This window comes from Natrix helvetica, assembly GCF_964273705.1.
Source record: "Natrix helvetica genome assembly, chromosome: 4".
Lineage (NCBI taxonomy): Eukaryota > Metazoa > Chordata > Lepidosauria > Squamata > Natricidae > Natrix > Natrix helvetica.
In genome coordinates, this window is record NC_138550.1 from 8,158,404 (window position 1) to 8,174,935 (window position 16,532).

Consider the following 16,532-nt stretch of genomic DNA (forward strand, 5'->3'; position numbering starts at 1 on the left):
TATCTTTTAGCCTCCCGTCCCCTAATCATCTTTGTTGCACTTCTTTACACTCTTTATCTACATCACAGGTGTCAAACTCGCCATGTCATGTTGCCGTCATGTGACGTTTTGTGACATTTTTCCCATTCACGGAGCTGCCGTGGGCGTGGCTTCACTTGATGCTGCCAGTTTGACACCCCTGATCTCAACACCTTTTTATAGCGTGGCAACCAAAACTTGATGCGGTATTCCAAGTGTAGTCCGATCAAGGCCTTATAAAATGGTACTAATACTTCACATGATCTTGATTCTATGCTAGAAATAAATGCCCGATTCCGTGCTTCGAATATATTGCCCCCTCAGCTTTAGAGAAAAGATCTACTCACTGGACACAAAACGTGAAAAGAAGTAAAGAGTATTGAGTTCGACTTGAATGAAAGTCCTACTAGAGACCGCAGAAGATCTTTCCTCATCATTCATATACAGGGGACCGGAACTTTCATTGTTAACCAGTGTTGTCATAAAGCATGTCGCTGCATAGCAACGGCAGTTCCAGCAATCCAGAGTTGCTGTTGTTACGCACATCACTACAGTCAGTTAATTCAAGGATATCACTTGATTAGGGCTGTTGACTTCCTGCTGTCTTCCCCACTGACTGCTTGTGGAAACCGGCAGGGAAGATCATCAGTCGCAATCACATAACTACAGGGTGCTCTGCAACCGTTGGAAATCTGGGCCAACTGCCAAGGGCTTAGATCCCATTTATGCAACATGGGATCAGGGCAGCTGGAACTTTGAGGACCAGTTATAGATACCGCTTGTTCAGCACCGTCATCAGATGACTGCAATTGAGCCCAAAATTATAGTTTTATAAGTCGTGCAGGTCTTTCTTTAAGCAGATCAAAACGTGACCAACTCGATTTTGTGACTTTTTTTTTTTGCAGTAGTCATTAAACAAATTACTACGGCCATTAAGCAAATTGCCAATCATTGAGCAAAAGTGCGGTTGTTAAGCAAACCCAATGTCTACACACATAAATCATTTGGCAGGAACAAGAAGCATACGCAAATTTCCAGCAAAATTATTGTAAATCCAAGGCCACAAGGCTTGCAAATTCCAGGAGGAGGGAAGAGGGAGGAGGAGGAGGAGAAGTGGAAGGGGAGGAGGAGGAAGATGAAGAAGAGGAGGAGGAGGAGGAAGAGAAGAGGGGGAGGAGGAGGAAGAGGAGGAGGAGGAGAAGAGGAAGAGGAGGAGGAGGAGGAGGAAGAAGAAGGAGGAAGAGGAGGAAGAAGGAGGAGAAGGAAGAAGAGGAGGAGGAAGAAGAAGAAGAGGAAGAAGAAGAAGAGGAGGAAAAGGAAGACGAAGAAGACTAATACTTGAATTAGAAAGCTTGCAGGCTGAGATTCAAGCCCACAGCTCCTGATAAACTAGTTTTATTAGTAATACTGGAAAACCTGCAATTAGTGCAGAAAAACAACACAAGTGAACTGAAAGATGTACTCTATAGAGAGAGAGAGAGAGGGAGAGAGAGAGAGAGAAAGTGTGTGTGTGTGTGTGTGTGTGTGTGTGTGTTGCGCATGTGCGCGCGTGCACGTGCGCATACAGTCCTGGGGTGTACCCTGACAGACTAACAGCAATGTGAGGACCTGTTGATGTCACGGTGCTGCCTTTGACTTGACCTTATCCTAACATACAGTCTGGGTTATATACGTTGCACTAACTAAACTGTCACCTGGATTACCTTGTTTCATCTTCATCCTTTCACTCTACATATTTGCAAAACAAAGCTCAAGCCTTCATTTCTAAATCTTAGTTTAACACAGTCAAAGGCAGCCCTTTGAAGTAGCCCAGAGAGGAAGCATGTAGTCCAATTATGAGTCTTAAAACTATCATTAGGGTAGTTGAAAAAAGTGACTTCTGACTGGTCCTCATACTTCTGACTGTGGCATAAGTCATAAGTGATAATAATTCAGGTGTTTGGCAAACTGTATGTACTATGTTGACAATGCTTGTGATGTCTGAGAGTCACAATGATTGCCATTTGTGACGTAGAAAGTTAGCACTTCTGGAAGAATGAAATATTTTGGGAAATATCTTAAAAAGGCAGAATATTATATTTCCCTGGATAATAAAAGAAGAAATATGTTTTAAAGACGGAAAGCAGCTGCCTGCTCCCACCAGATATTTGGTGCTCATTAAAAAAGACTGGGCCATCTTACCTACAAAACAAAAGATCTCCAAATCTAGGGTGATGGAATTAAGACAAGACCCTCCAGGACACAATAGGATTAACCCATCTAGTAGCAGAGCTCACCACATGGCACAATCTCCTAAAGCCATTGCATCACCCAGCAAACGTCAACCAAGCCTGGGAGTTCAGACAAACATGGCCCCCTGGGAATCTGACAACAGCTAATAGAATACATGTTCTTGCACGGGAACAGGAAGCTCAGGTGCAAAGCCCGAGAGAAGATATAAATATCCCCTCACTCTCAACTCCATGTGGTCCTGTCCATCAATAAGCCATCTTTCCAATCAGCCTCCGTGTTTCCAGTGTCTTCCTCCCACCTTGGAACTGAACAGTGATCTTCCCAGTTGACACATAAAGGCATTCGATAACCACTTGATTCACTTAACGACTGAGGTGATTCGCTTAACGATCACAGCAAAAAGGTCATAGAATCGGGAGTGACTCCCTTAACAATTGCCTTGTTTAGCTCCAGAATTTCCAGTCCCAATTATGGTTGTTGGTAGAGGACTACCTGTGCATCACCTCCCTCTAAGAAGCAGCAATATGGAACTTGGAACCCCATATTTCTCCTGCCTTTCAGAAAAAAAAAAGAATTTAGAGTAGTAAACAAACCAAGAAATTGACTATTCTGTTGAAACAGAAGTCAGATCTATTTCTCTCACAAGGGCCTGGAACTTGAAAGGAGGCTGAAGAATAATGGACACCCGTTATTCTTGATTTCATTTCACCGTTTACTTCATTTTATAAAGTTTTGCTATGCCACAATCAAATCTAAATCACACAAGAGGTTTTTTGGCATTGCTGTGTTTTTCCTTTAACTCTAATTAACTTTAATTCTGCTCTGCTGGCTGGGGACTTCTGGGAGTTGAAGTCCACAAGTCTTAAAGTTACCAAGTTTGGACACCCCTGAACTAGAGCATGAGAAATTAAGGTAAGCAGTTTAGCATTTCTGAAGGGCAAAATCGGTGTTGACTTTCCTGGGAATGTCACCGTCTGTAGGCTAAAAGTTTGCTGATGTTTCACCTGAGAGATGCTGATCTTTTTGAGTTAGTCATGTACTCCATCACTAGCCAAATCTCTTTGCTCAGGAAATAATCTTGCAAACATTAGGCAATCGGTACACAACACACAAAAGCAAGAACTGGGTTGTTGGAAGAACCAGCAAATAAGGAAGTAGATAGTTGACTATCTGCTTTCTTCAGATCTGAACATAAATCCATCCTTCCTTCCTTCCTTCCTTCCTTCCTTCCTTCCTTCCTTCCTTCCTTCCTTCCTTCCTTCCTTCCTTCCTTCCGCCTTTCTCTTTCCCCTGCCTTCACTCCCTCCCTCATTTTATCTTTTCCCATCCATTCATCTATCTTCTCTTCATCTCCCTCCCTCACTTCTGTCTTTCCCTTTCCCTTTCTCCTGTCCCATGCACCCTTCCTTCCTTCTTTCCTTCCAACCATCCATCTCTTCCTTTTAATTTTTTTCTCTCTCTCCCTCCCTACCTCCTTCCCTTTGCTTCCCCTTCCTTCCTTCCACCTTTCTCTTTCTCCTGCCTTCACTCCCTCACTTTGCCTTTTCCCATCCATTCATCCATCTTCTCTCCATCTCCTTCCCTCACTTTCTACATTCTTGTCCTTCGTTTTCCCCATCCCTTTGCTTTTCTCCTCCTATCCCATGCACCCTCCTTACCTTCCTTCTGTTCTTCCAATCATCCATCCTCCCTTCCTTATTTTTTCTCTCTCTCCCTCCCTACTTCCTTCCTTCCCTTTGCTTTTCCTTCCTTCCTTCCTTCCTTCCTTCCTTCCTTCCTTCCTTCCTTCCTCTCCTCTCCTCTCCTTTCCCCTCCCCTAACCCTAACCTATTTTCATTTCTTAACATACTTTGCCTCCTCTTTCAACACTCAAAAATAAAAAAAAACCACATGCACCTAAGGCAAACCTGACACATGGTAGGTGAGGCGACCATGACTGATGAAAGCTGGGCGAAGTCTACCAGAAATTATTGCTAAGGAAAGAAAACTCCCTAAAAGTCCTTGTCAAAATGCAGAAGGGACTCCCAAAACAATGGTTCCTATTCGACCCACAGCAGAAGTTGTTAAATAGAAAAAGAAAAAACCAGGAGGGAAGAGGCGTGCCATTAACTCTTGCAAAACCATCTGGATTAATTCAATTAATACATTTGTAACCTGCCTCGGGACAAGCCAGAGTAGGAGAAGACTTCCCTTGATATCTCCTTAAGGGACACGGTGGCTCAGGGGCTAAGACGCTGAGCTTGTTGACCAGAAAGGTCGGTAGTTCGGCGGTTCGAATCCCTAGTGCCGCGCAGCAGAGTGAGCTCCCGTTACTTGTCCCAGCTTCTGCCAACCTAGCAGTTCGAAAGCACATAAAACTGCAAGTAGAAAAATAGGAGCCACCTTTGGTGGGAAAGTAACAGCGTTCCGTGCACCTTCGGCATTTAGTCATGCCGGCCACATGACCACGGAGACATCGTTGGACAGCGCTGGCTCTTCAGCTTTGAAACGGAGAGGAGCACCTCTCCCTAGAGTCTAGAACAACTAGCACATAAGTGTGAGGGGAACCTTTACCTTACCTAAGGACCACAAAATGAATCCTCATTCAACAACCGCTCTAGACAAAACTCCAAAATAACCAAATCACCTCCTTCCTAATTTGCTGACCTGTTTTAATTGTATTGGGAATTATAAACTTGCAACAGCTTCCTCCTTTCACCAGTAGTATTTTGCTCGCTGTTTACTTACAGCTAGACAAGTTTCGCCAAGTTTTGTTTCTCCTTTTTATGCCAGGAGTGACTGGCAGACGTTCAACCCTTAAAAGGAATTCATAACCTATGAAATTGCTTACGGTTGGTTAGAGGTAGTTCTTGACTCTATCCAAGACCCCGTCATGGTTACCTGAGTGTGATTTACGATGTTTTTTTTCAGAAACCTTCCCTTATAGAACCACTTTCTGGCAAAAAAAGCTCCATATAGCAAACAATGGATTTACTTCTCTTCTATGGCCGTGATGGCGAACCTTTGTGTGCTGAAAGCATTGCTCACCCATGCGCAACAGCGTGCCCGTGTGCCTGCATTCATAATGCAATGTGCGTGCAACCCCCCACGTGTGCCCCGCTCGCACATGCGTGTGTGATCCCCCTACACTCTCCCGCGCATGCGCCCCACCCACCTCACCCATTTTTTTCTTCCAGGTTGGGGCAGGAGGCTTTCCAGGCCCAAAACAGGGCGCAAAGATGTTGCGCTAGGCCCCAAAATGCAATGTGAGCACCCCCTACATGCACCCCGCCCCCCACATATTTATATTTGGCATATAAATCCAATAAAACTCAAACTCAAACATATGAATGCCAGAGACCCGAAGACCAGCTGGCCATCGGGAGGACCATGCACATGTGTGGTGGAGTGGGCCTGGGCCGACGGCTGATGTGCCTGCAGAGAGCCACCTGTGGCAAGCATGCTATAGGTGTTATAGGTTTGCCATCACAGTACTATGGCATTCGCTGAATGACCGTCATAAAAAATGATAATAAAATCCGGTTGGATGATGTGATAATCCATTTTACGGACACCATGACCATGATTTAACCTCTCCATTATGGTCATAACTCAAGGACCACATGTAAAAGCCAACATCTCCTCCATCAAGGATGTAACGGAGCTGTCCAGCATCAAAGAGAACCTTCAGGTGGCAAGACTGATTTATAAGGGCAGGCGGTCCCCAAACTTTGGCAACTTTAAGACTTGGGGACTTCAAATCATAAGTAGCTGAAGAACTCTGGGAGTTGAAGTCCACAAGTTGCCAAGTGTGGGGATCCCCATCTAAGGAGGCGAAGTTGAACCCCACTCAGGTCAGGAAGAATGCAAGAAACCTAAAACTCTTCTTTGCAACAAGCCAGTTTCCTGGTCTCCTCCCCACCCCCCAAATTAAACAAATTTGAAAGAAGAGAAAGAAAGGAAAGAGATCTATAAGAGCCGTGGTGGTGCAGTGGCTAAAGTGCAGCACTGCAGGCTACTTCTGCTGATCATCGGCTGCCTGATGCAATTTGGCAGTTCGAATCCCACCAGGCTCAAGGTTGACTCAGCCTTCCATCCTTCCGAGGTGGGTAAAAGGAGGACCCAGATTGTTGGGGGGGCGATATGCTGACTCTGTAAACCGCCTAGAGAGGGCTGTAAAAGCACTGTGAAGCGGTATTTAAGTCTAAGTGCTATTGCTATTTGATGTCCAAGCAGCTGTTCTCGGACATTTTCTGCAGCACATGTCCTATGTTTGATAAGACCCGTCATAAATTTTCTAACTCAAACAACATTCCCAGAAGCAACAGCAGGAACACACACGCCTCACGGACTTCGTTCAAAATTGCCTCCATTCCTGCAAGGTGAGTCAAATGGTATGCAGTGCTGTACAGGCCCTCTCTAAGCAGTTTATAGAGTCAGCCTCTTGCCCCCAACAAATTGGCTCCTCATTTTACCCACAATCCCATCCAATATGAGCTTTGCATTTCAAACACAAACACCAAACGTCTAGTAACTTTTTCAAAGTTTAGATATGCCCAAACTTTGATTTCCAGTGTCCAATCTGAAGGGGTGGGGGAATGCTGTTTAGTACGTAGATGTTCTTGTGGCTGTTTTGTTCCCTATCTTTTCTTTTTAACAGTTTATTTATACATTTGCAGTTAAGAATACATAATTGCTTTGTGAACAGCGTATTGTCTGGCTCCATTTGCTTACATAACAATCAGGGGTGGGATTCAGCCAGTTCGGATTGGTTCGGGGTGAACCAGATGCTAATTTTACAACTGGTTCGCTGAACCAGTAATTGAAAGGACTTGCTGGCCCCGCCCACCCTGCTCCGCCCCTCCCAGGAGTCTCCATGCGGCCTGTTTTGGATGCCAGGTAAGTGCAGGGCCTGCGCGAAGGCTCTGGGATCACGAAAAACCGGCCTCCCGGAAGTTCCGGAAGTCCAGAAATGGACCGTTTCCGGTCTCTGGAGGGCCTCTGGAGCCCAGGGGAGGTCTTTTTCACCCTCCTGGAGGCTCAAAAAATGCCTCCAGAGCCTGGGTAGGGCAAAAACGCCCCACCACCACCATGGTGCAGGAGGCCAAGTAGACCACGCCCACCATGGCCACGCCCACCAAGCAACGGTACAGAGAACCGGTTGCTAAAATTTTTCAATCCCACCCCGATGATAATACTTTCCCAGCTCCTAATTTCTACTTCTATTCTCCAACCATTTGTAAAACAAGTCCCATGTTCGAAAATACTCTATCTTCTTTTTCTTTTATCTTTAACGTCAATCTGTCCATTTCTGCAGAATCGTAGTGGTTTTTTAATTACACCTTCTTCTGTAAGGTGTTTCCTCATTTTTCCAGTACTGTGCAAATACAATTCTTGCTGCTGTTGACATGTAATATTAGATATATAATCCCTTTATCATACTTTTCTGGTACTATACCGAACAGAAATATTTCTCACTGATAATTCTATATGTAACTTTCACATCTTTTCTAACCAAGTTTGTATTTTTATCCATTATTTCTTTGCTTTTGCACATGTCCATCACAGGTGGTAATATGTACCTGGTGTCTGATTATATTTCCAACATCTGGCGAACATGTTTTTAAACATCTTTGCTAATCTTGCCGGTGGTAAATACCTGCTATAAAACATTTTATACAGATTTTCCCTGTATTGTTCCCTATCTTATTACGTGAAAATGATAATAAAAAACCCCAATTAAATCTATTAGTATAGATAGTCCTCCACTTGCAACAATTCCTCTAGTAACCAAAGCTACAACAGCAATGAAAAAAGTAACGTGACCATTTTTCATACTTACGACCCCATAGTTTCATGATCAAAATTCAGACATTTGGCAACTCACTCATATTTATGACAGTTGCAGTGTCCTGGGTCATGGAATCAGCTGTTGTGACTTTCTGACAAGCAAACTCAATGAGGAAGCCAAACGCTAAATAAAATAAATGGGGATTTACTTTACAACAATGAGCTGCAGGGATTCATTTCACAGATGCAGCAAGAAAGGTCATAAAAACGGGATAAAACTCACTTAAAAACTGTCTCGCTTAGCAACAGAAATGTTGAGCTCAATTGTGATCGTAATTTGAGAGTTGCCTATAGAGGTAGTCCTCAAGTTACGACTACAATTGAGCCCAACATTTCTGTTGTTAAGTGCCCCCATTTTACGATCTTTCTTGCCACGGCTGTTAAGTGAATCACTGCAGTTGGTAAGTCAGCAACCTGGTTGTTTGATTATGGGGTCGTAACTGTGAAAAATGGTCCTAAGTCACATTTTTCAGTGCCGTTGTAACTTCGGTCACTAAATGAACTGTTGTAAGTCGAGGACTACCTGCATTTATTTATTTAGATAGTGGATGAAAACTGAGTTTGTCAACTATCCTCGCATGATTCAGAATAACAGAATCGGAAAGGACCTTAGAGGTCTTCTAGTCCAACCCCCTGCTCAGGCAGGAAAGGAGACAAAATGTACTTTCTTCAAATTCTCATCCTGGAGATACCCTTATGCAGTTTTTTCTTAACCAACAGAACCAAAGCTCTGCCTTTTGAGTGGCTTGTTCAATTTCCCAGCTTGCTTTCAAAGTTATCTTATTTGTTTGGGGAAACCCAGGACATGTCATGATTAAAAAACAACAACTACACACCAATAATTAATAGATTACCGTATTTTTCAGAGTATAAGATGCGCCTTTTTCCCTCAGAAAAGAGGCTGAAAATCTGGGTGTGTCTTATACACTGAATACAGCATTTTTGGCGTCCCAAAACCCAGCTCCTTTGCAAAAATGGCTGTGCATAGCCTTTAGGAGGCTTATAGAGTGCTCCTGGGGGCTGGGGAGGGCAAAAATGAGTGAAAAAGGGGCTGTTTTTTGCCTCCTCAGCCCCCAGAAGCACTCTATAAGCCTCCTAAAGGTTATGTATGGCCTTTTTTTTTTACAAAAAGCAGGCCCGTTTTCGTGAAAAAGGGTCGTTTTTGGGAGGTCTGCAGATTGCAAAAACCTTTTTTAAAAAAAATTTCTTTCAAAATCTTGGTGCGTCTTATACTCCGGTGCGTCTTATACTCCAAAAAATATGGTAATAATATTATTCCAGTTGGTGCAGGGTGTTGTACAGGTAGTTCTGGACTTACAACCACTCCAAAGGTGACCACTTGAAAATAGTATTGGAAAAAAAGTGACATGGCCATTTTTCACACTTATGACCATTGCCGCATTATAGCTTTATACATCCATAGTACGGCCACACCTGGAATACTGCATCCAGTTTTGGCCACCACATTAAAAAAAAAAGATGTTGAGACTTTGGGAAAAAATGCAAAGAAGAGCAACTAAGATGATCAAAGGCCTGGAGACTAAAACTTATGAAGAACGGCTGCAGGATTTGGGTATGGCCAGTCTGGAGAAAAGAAGGACGAGGGGGGACATGATAGCAGTCTTCCAATAATTGTGGGGCTGCCATAAAGAAGAGGGGATCAACGTATTTTCCAAAGCACCAGAAAGCAGGATAAGAAAGAATGGATGGAAACTAAACAAGGAGAGAAGCAACCTGGAATTAAGGAGAAACTTCCTAACAGTGAGGACAATCAACCAGTGGAACAGCTTGCCACCAGAAATCGTGGGCACTCCAATACTGTAGGTTTTTAAAAAGAGACTGGACAGTCACTTGCTTGAAATGGTATAGAGCTCCTGCTTGAGCAGGGGGCTGGACTAGAAGACCTCCAAGGTCCCTTCCAGCTGTATTCCGATTCTGATTCTGTGGTCACACGATCAAAATTCAGACACTTGGCAACTGACTCATATTTACGACGGTTGCTGGATCCTAGGGTCATGAGATCACCTCCTGGCAAGCTAAGTCAACGGGGCAGACGAATTCACTCAACAACCATGCATCCTAACTTAACAACCCCCCGTGATTCACTTAACAACGGTGGTGAGAAAGATCACAAAATGGGGCAAAAAACACTTAACACGTCTCATTTAGTGAACAGAAATGCTGAGCTCAATGGTGGACACAGGTCCGAGGACTACCTGTAGCGGAGAAGGTGTTTAGAGGATCAAGTCATTTGGCTCCATCATTCTTTTAGGATTTGACTGAGATTAAAAAGGGAAATAAAAAGAGGGGGGAGTGTTAAGGAATGCCATCCCCCTTCATGTTCCATAGGAAAAGTGAAATATAAATCCAACATATTGTTGATAAATTACCAGCAACCAGACCTGAGGAGAGGAGGGTGCAGCTGGTACATTGTTCCAGGGCCAATGGAGCTCAAAGGGGAAATTAAATAATAATAATTTACAAAACCAAATTTGTAAAAAGAAAAACAATATTCACACTCTCTACTTTGTGCGAATAGCAAAACCGCCTTGCAGCCTTGTTTGACATAAAATTATGAATCTGAAACTCAGTGAACGGTTATTTATGCCATGTATTGGATTTTAATTTCATCCCTTATTAATTTAAGTTTGCAAGTTTAGTTTCACTTCGTTGGTGAATATATTTTATATTTCATTTCAGTTGACGACCGGTGACGAAACGTCATCTCAAAAATCTGGAGTGCAAAAATGCAAGGAAAAAAACAGAAACCGGTGTCCCTGTGCAGGTGAGGGGAAGTCTTGTTCCAGCACTTAATAAACCTCTCGGCGGCCCTGCCAGCAACCCTTCAGAAAGCCCAGCCTATCCAAAAACCTTTTCGAAGAACCGGCAAAGCAGCTTTTAAAAACCAGCATGGGTGCAAAAGCTACGCCTATTTGGCAACAGCACTTAGACTTATATACCACTTCATAGGGCTTTTACAGCCCTCTCTAAGCGGGCTGTAAAAATGAAAGCCTGTATACCTGTAGGAAATTGTGCACTGCATTCAGTTTAAGAGCCGGATTCTGCCTACAAGTCCCAGCATCCAGTCTGGTTCTTTTCTGGATTCCCTGCGTTGTGTGAATCCGGCCCCAATTCAATAAGACTTTCCCGGCAAAACATGGTTTACCGTCCCATTTAACCGGGGCTGCGGCAGAATCGCTCTGCGTATCCTTAAACCCGGAGCAATTCCATCTCATACTCCAACTCCCATCACTCTGAGCCAGCTCAACAGCCAGGGAGGAAAGGAACTGTCTTGTTTGGTGAAGCCGGCGAGCGCCAGCTTGGGAAAGGCAGCTTGACAGAGCAAGTTCTTCTTCTTTCTTTCTTTCATTCATTCTTCTTTCTTTCTTTCTTTCTCTGTCTCTCTCTCTCTTTTCCCCTTTCTCTCCTTCCTTCCTCTCTGTCTCTTTTGCCTTTCTTTTTCTTCCTTCCTTCCTTTTTGTCTCTGTCTCTTTCTCTCTTTCTTTTTCCTCTTCTCTCCTTCCTTCTTCTGTCTCTCACCTTTCTTTCTCTCTCTATTTCTTTTTTCCCTATCTCTCCTTCCTTCCTTCCTCTCTGTCTCTCTTGCCTTCCTTCCTTCTTTCCTGTCTCTCTCTCTCTGTGTCTCTCTTTCTTTTTCCCTCTCTCCTTCCTTCCTTCCTCTCTGTCTCTCTTGCCTTCCTTCCTTCTTTCCTTCCTTCCTTTCTGTCTCTGTCTCTCTCTTTTTTTCCCTATCTCTCCTTCCTTCCTCTCTGTCCCTTTTGCCTTCCTTCCTTTCTGTCCCTCTCTCTTTCTTTTTTCCCTTTCTCTCCTTCTTTCCTTCCTTCCTTCCTCTCTCTGTCTCTCTCTCTCACACACACACACCCATGTTGCCGGAAAAGCCGCCGAGGACGCGGAGATCCGCTCTCCCCCTCGAAGAGGCCAAGAGGGAGTCCCTCGGCTTTGCAGGTGGGAAAGGCGGCTTCTGCTCCGGGGCCAGGGGCTCCCCCACCGCCCCCTCCCTCCATCGCCTGGCCACGCCCGCGGAAACACACCTGGGAAGCGCCGCCGACGGTTTTCCCGGCGCTCGGCTGGGGCTGGTCGGAGTGCGCGGAGCGAGCCGGCCCTGGACTTGGGCAACTTCAGCCAAGTTGGGTCTCGGCGGCAAAAAGGCTCGGCTCGGCCGGTGCTCCCGGCTCGCCAGCCCCGCCCCTCGGCTCCCCGCCAATGGGAGGGCAGCGAAAAGGGACTGGGAGGACCCCCGCCGCGCCCCTGCGGGAACTCCGAGCGGAGACTCCCTCCCACCTCCGCCTCTTTCCTCTCGTTTGCGCTGCGGGATGCTCATTTCCTGCCTAGGCAGGGGGTTGGACTAGAAGACCTCCAAGGTCCCTTCCAACTCTACTATTGTATTATTATTATTATCCTCGCTCCCTTAAGCAGCTCTGGAGACGGATGGGCATCGCTCGCATTTTATTTGGGATGGTGCCCGTCCTAGAATGAAGGTAGGGCGCCGGTGGTCCTCCTCCACCTGTGTTCCCCCCCCCGGATCCCCTAAAAGTGAGGTTGCTAAGGGAGAAGTTTGTTAAGAGAAAAGAGTGTTTGGAAGAGCTTTTGAACTTTGAGTCCGGAGAACACGGTGGTTAACCAAGGAAACAAAGCAACGGAACAATGATCGGGTGGAAATGATTATATTTTGGACACGTTATGCAAAGACCCAGGTTTATTGAGAAAGTTATAACAGTGAGAAAGGAAGGAAGGAAGAGCGAGAGAAAGAGAGGAAGAAAGAAAAGAGAAAGGGAGGGAGAAAGAAGAGGAGGGAGGAAGGAAAGAAAGAAAGAAAGAAAAAGGGAAGGAAGAAAAGAGAAAGAAGAAAAGAAAAGGAGGGAAGGAGGAGGGAAGGAAGGAAAGGAAGAAAGAGAAGGAGGGAGGGAGGAAAGAAAAAGAAAGAAAGCAGGATGGAGGGAGGAAATAAAGAGGAAGAGGCGGGAGGGAGGGAGGAACGAAATAAAGAAAAGAGGGAAGGAGAAAGGAAAGAAAAGAGAAAGAGAAAGAAAGAAAGGGGGAATGGAGGGATGAAGGAAGGAAAGGAAAAAAGGAAGTAGGGAGGGAGGAAAGAAAAGGAAGGAAAGAAAGAAAGGGAGGGAGGGAGGAAATAAAGAGGAGGAGTTAAGAAGGAAGGAAAGAAAAAGAAAGGAGGTAGGAAGAAGAAAAGAAAGAGAAAGAAAGAGAAGGAGGGAAGAAGAAAAGAGAAAAAAGAAAGAGGGAGGGAGGAAAGAGAGAGAGAGAAAGAAAGGAAAGAAAGAAAGAAAAAGAAAAGAAAATGATAACCACAGCTAGATGGAAAAAAATGAATTACCGCAACAATGAGCATAACTGGTCCATTCGAAGCTCTGAAGGAGCAGGTTGAGGACGCATTGCCCTGGAGAAGATCTATATCTATGACATTACTAAGGTTTGGGACTGACTTCATGCTACATAATCAGTAAAACATATGTACACCATGCAGATAGAATGAAAACATTTGCACTTCAGAGTTGAACTGTGGAGTCCTTAGTGCTCTCTGAGCTTGGTTGTTTTCGTGCAGACGTTTCATTACCCCACTAGGTAACATCATCAGTGCTGGAAGAGGTGGGGTTTACTCTCGATTTACAGCCCTGTATATTAACAGAGAGCAAACCTCACTCCCTTCTACAGTAGCACTGATGATGCTAGCTACTACCTAGCTGGGTATGAAACATCTACAAGAAAACCACCAAGCTCAGAAAGCACCAAATATCCTACACTATACATTATTTTGTAATTGTGGTTGCTGACTCATGCACCTAAACCTTACACGCCTCATGTGACAAGCAGGAAGGATGAGCTGCTATGCTGATTTATGATCAGTGTAACAGGTATTTGGAAATCTTTCCCCAATCGAATGCAAAGTCAAGGGCATGAACTAGAAATAAGATATTCTCATGCCTCGCGCACCCTCTTTGTCCCAAGGCAAAAATGAACCACAGGTAGTAGGCCTTGACCTATGACCACAATTGGGCCCCAAATGTCTGTTGCTAAGCGAGAAAGTTGTTGTCCCACGTTACGATCTTTTTTGACAACAAAGTCAATGGGGGAAGTTAGATTCACAAAATGACTGCCTGATTCCCTTAACAAATGCAGTGATTTGCTTGGTGATTGCGGCAAGAAAGGTGGTAAAACAGGACAATGCTCAGTTAACAACTGTCTTTGCTGAGCAATGGAAATTTTGGCTTCAATTGTGGTCATAAGTCGAGAACTATCGGTACTGCTCATGTCATGAACTGGGAGGGCAAATTTCCATTTGAAGTCAAGAATAATCCCTAAAACAATCATTGCAGAACAGCCGATTTAAAAGAAGGCTTCCAGATTCCACTCACTCATCATGAAATTTCCAGAACCGTAAAGCCTACAAACTTGAAATTTGACACGTATGTTCCTCCTGGCTTCTAGGGGCTCGCTAAGAAAGGATTTTTTGAAATGACCATCAGATCATTAGTATTTCTTATACAATAATTAACACGCTCTGACGCTAAGGAGTTCTACTCCCCCTCCCCACCCAAAAAGAACTCTGTTCCAACTGCCAGTTGCCTCACATTCCGTTACCTCAGTTCAAACTGGCAGACGTTCCACTCCTTCATTCAGGAGTGGTCTGGGGCTCCTTACAGTATTAAATGTTGGTACCTCACCAAAATGCCTATGCCTTCCACCTATGGAACTGCTTCCGGACTCAAGGCGGCGGGAGTGATATTCCCTTATGTATTTCAATTACCAATCACCACTGAGCCAATTTCTCCTGCATAGCCCGATCACATGATTTCGTCAGGAAGCACGGATATCCAGCTAGTATTTCTAATACATTTTGCCTTCTATTTGGAAAACTGAATTCTTCCCTCCAAGTGAGTTATGTCTTGGTGAGGTTGGGCTTCCTTCCCCTGACTCTGACATTTCATATTTAACACATGATACCCCGCTCCAGCGAGACTTTTCATTTCTTATCTTGGATGCCTCTCAGGCAGAAAGATCATTCTGCTACAAGGAAATGTGTGTTTATAAGACATGTATCTGGCCCTTTGCCCCAGAATCAGGAAGTTAAATTGATGTGTGTGTTTGTTTTAGGAGAGACTCATTACATTTATTTCTCCAGTTTGAAAATGGAATGTGGTTACGCCGGTATCGGGAACAGAAAAACCAGGGGTGGAGAAGGGATTTCGAGTTAAAACATTTTCAGCCCAGAGATAAGAACTGGCTGAGTGACAGCAAAAAAAAAAGTCAACTTTTCCTCTTCATTGTTGGAAAATGTTTGAAATGTTTCTCCCAGCGAAAGTCTGGTTTACATGTCTGAGGGAATGAAGTGTTACTGGTTACAATCATAAATTGCACTATTAAAAGAAGCCCTGGCTGTGTTTTAGAAGGTCAGATCCTGAAGATGAAACTCAAGTACTTTGGCCACCAAATCAGAAGGAAGGACTCCCTGGCCTGATGCTGGGAACGATGGAGGGCAAAAGAAGAAGGGGAAGACAAAGAATGAGGTGGCTGGATGGTGTCACCGAAGCAGTCGGCGTGAGCTTAAATGGACTCCAGAGGATAGTAGAGGACAGGAAGGTATATACTGTATTTTTCGGAGTATAAGATGCACCGGAGTATAAATCACACCAAGATTTTGGAGAGGCAAATAAAAAAAAAAGTTTTGCACTCTGCAGACCTCCCAAAAATGGCCAGTTTTTCATGAAAACAGGCCTGTTTTTTGTCAAAAAAGGGCATGCAAAAGCCTTTAAGAGGCTTAAGGAATGCTCCTGGGGGCTAGGGGGGCAAAAATGAGCAAAACCCAGCCGTTTTTCGCTCATTTTTGCCCTCCCCAGCCCCCAGGCTATGCACGGCCATTTTTGCAAAGGGAGTGGGGTTTTGGGAGGCCAAAAATGCTGTATTCAGTGTATAAGACACACCCAGATTTTCACCCTCTCTTTTGAGGGAAAAAGGTGCGTCTTATAATCCGAAAAATATGGTAAGTCTAAGTGCTCTTGCTATCTGAATTTTGATCACACGATCTTGGGAATGCTGCAAAGGTCATAACTGTGAAAAACAGTCATAAGTCACTTTTTTCAGTGCCGTTGTAACTTCAAATGGTCATTAAACGAACTGTCGTAAGTTGCGGACTACCCGTAGCAAAAAACATCCATTGGATAAAATGGATTTGTTTAATGACCGCCACTTTTACTTAACAAACACCACAAAAAAGATCATAAAATCAGGCACGGGTACATGGGGACACACTTAAACTTATGACCGTGACTTATGACTGACGTTTCAGGATCAATTTCGGTGCTTGGGTCATTAGTTGAGAGCTACTTGCAATACAAAATTGGCCGCAACACAGAGAAAGCTGAGATTGCACAATAGCTGGGAGGTGGGGGGGGACGGGGGGGCATAGGGGGGGGGTG

General features: G+C 44.4%; 1 protein-coding gene across 3 annotated transcripts in view; it reads right to left on the reverse strand.

Moving 5' to 3' along the window:
- Positions 1 to 12,328, reverse strand: part of SYTL2 (synaptotagmin like 2) — a 75,881-nt gene extending 63,553 nt beyond the window's left edge. Inside the window, exon 1 of one of the 3 annotated variants that reach the window (XM_081951224.1) lies at positions 12,132 to 12,328. The gene's annotated coding sequence lies outside the window, so the exon portion shown is untranslated. The remainder of the gene's footprint in view (positions 1 to 12,131) is intronic. The other 2 variants (XM_081951223.1, XM_081951226.1) reach the window with 2 other exon arrangements.
- Between the last annotated feature and the right edge of the window lie 4,204 nt (positions 12,329 to 16,532).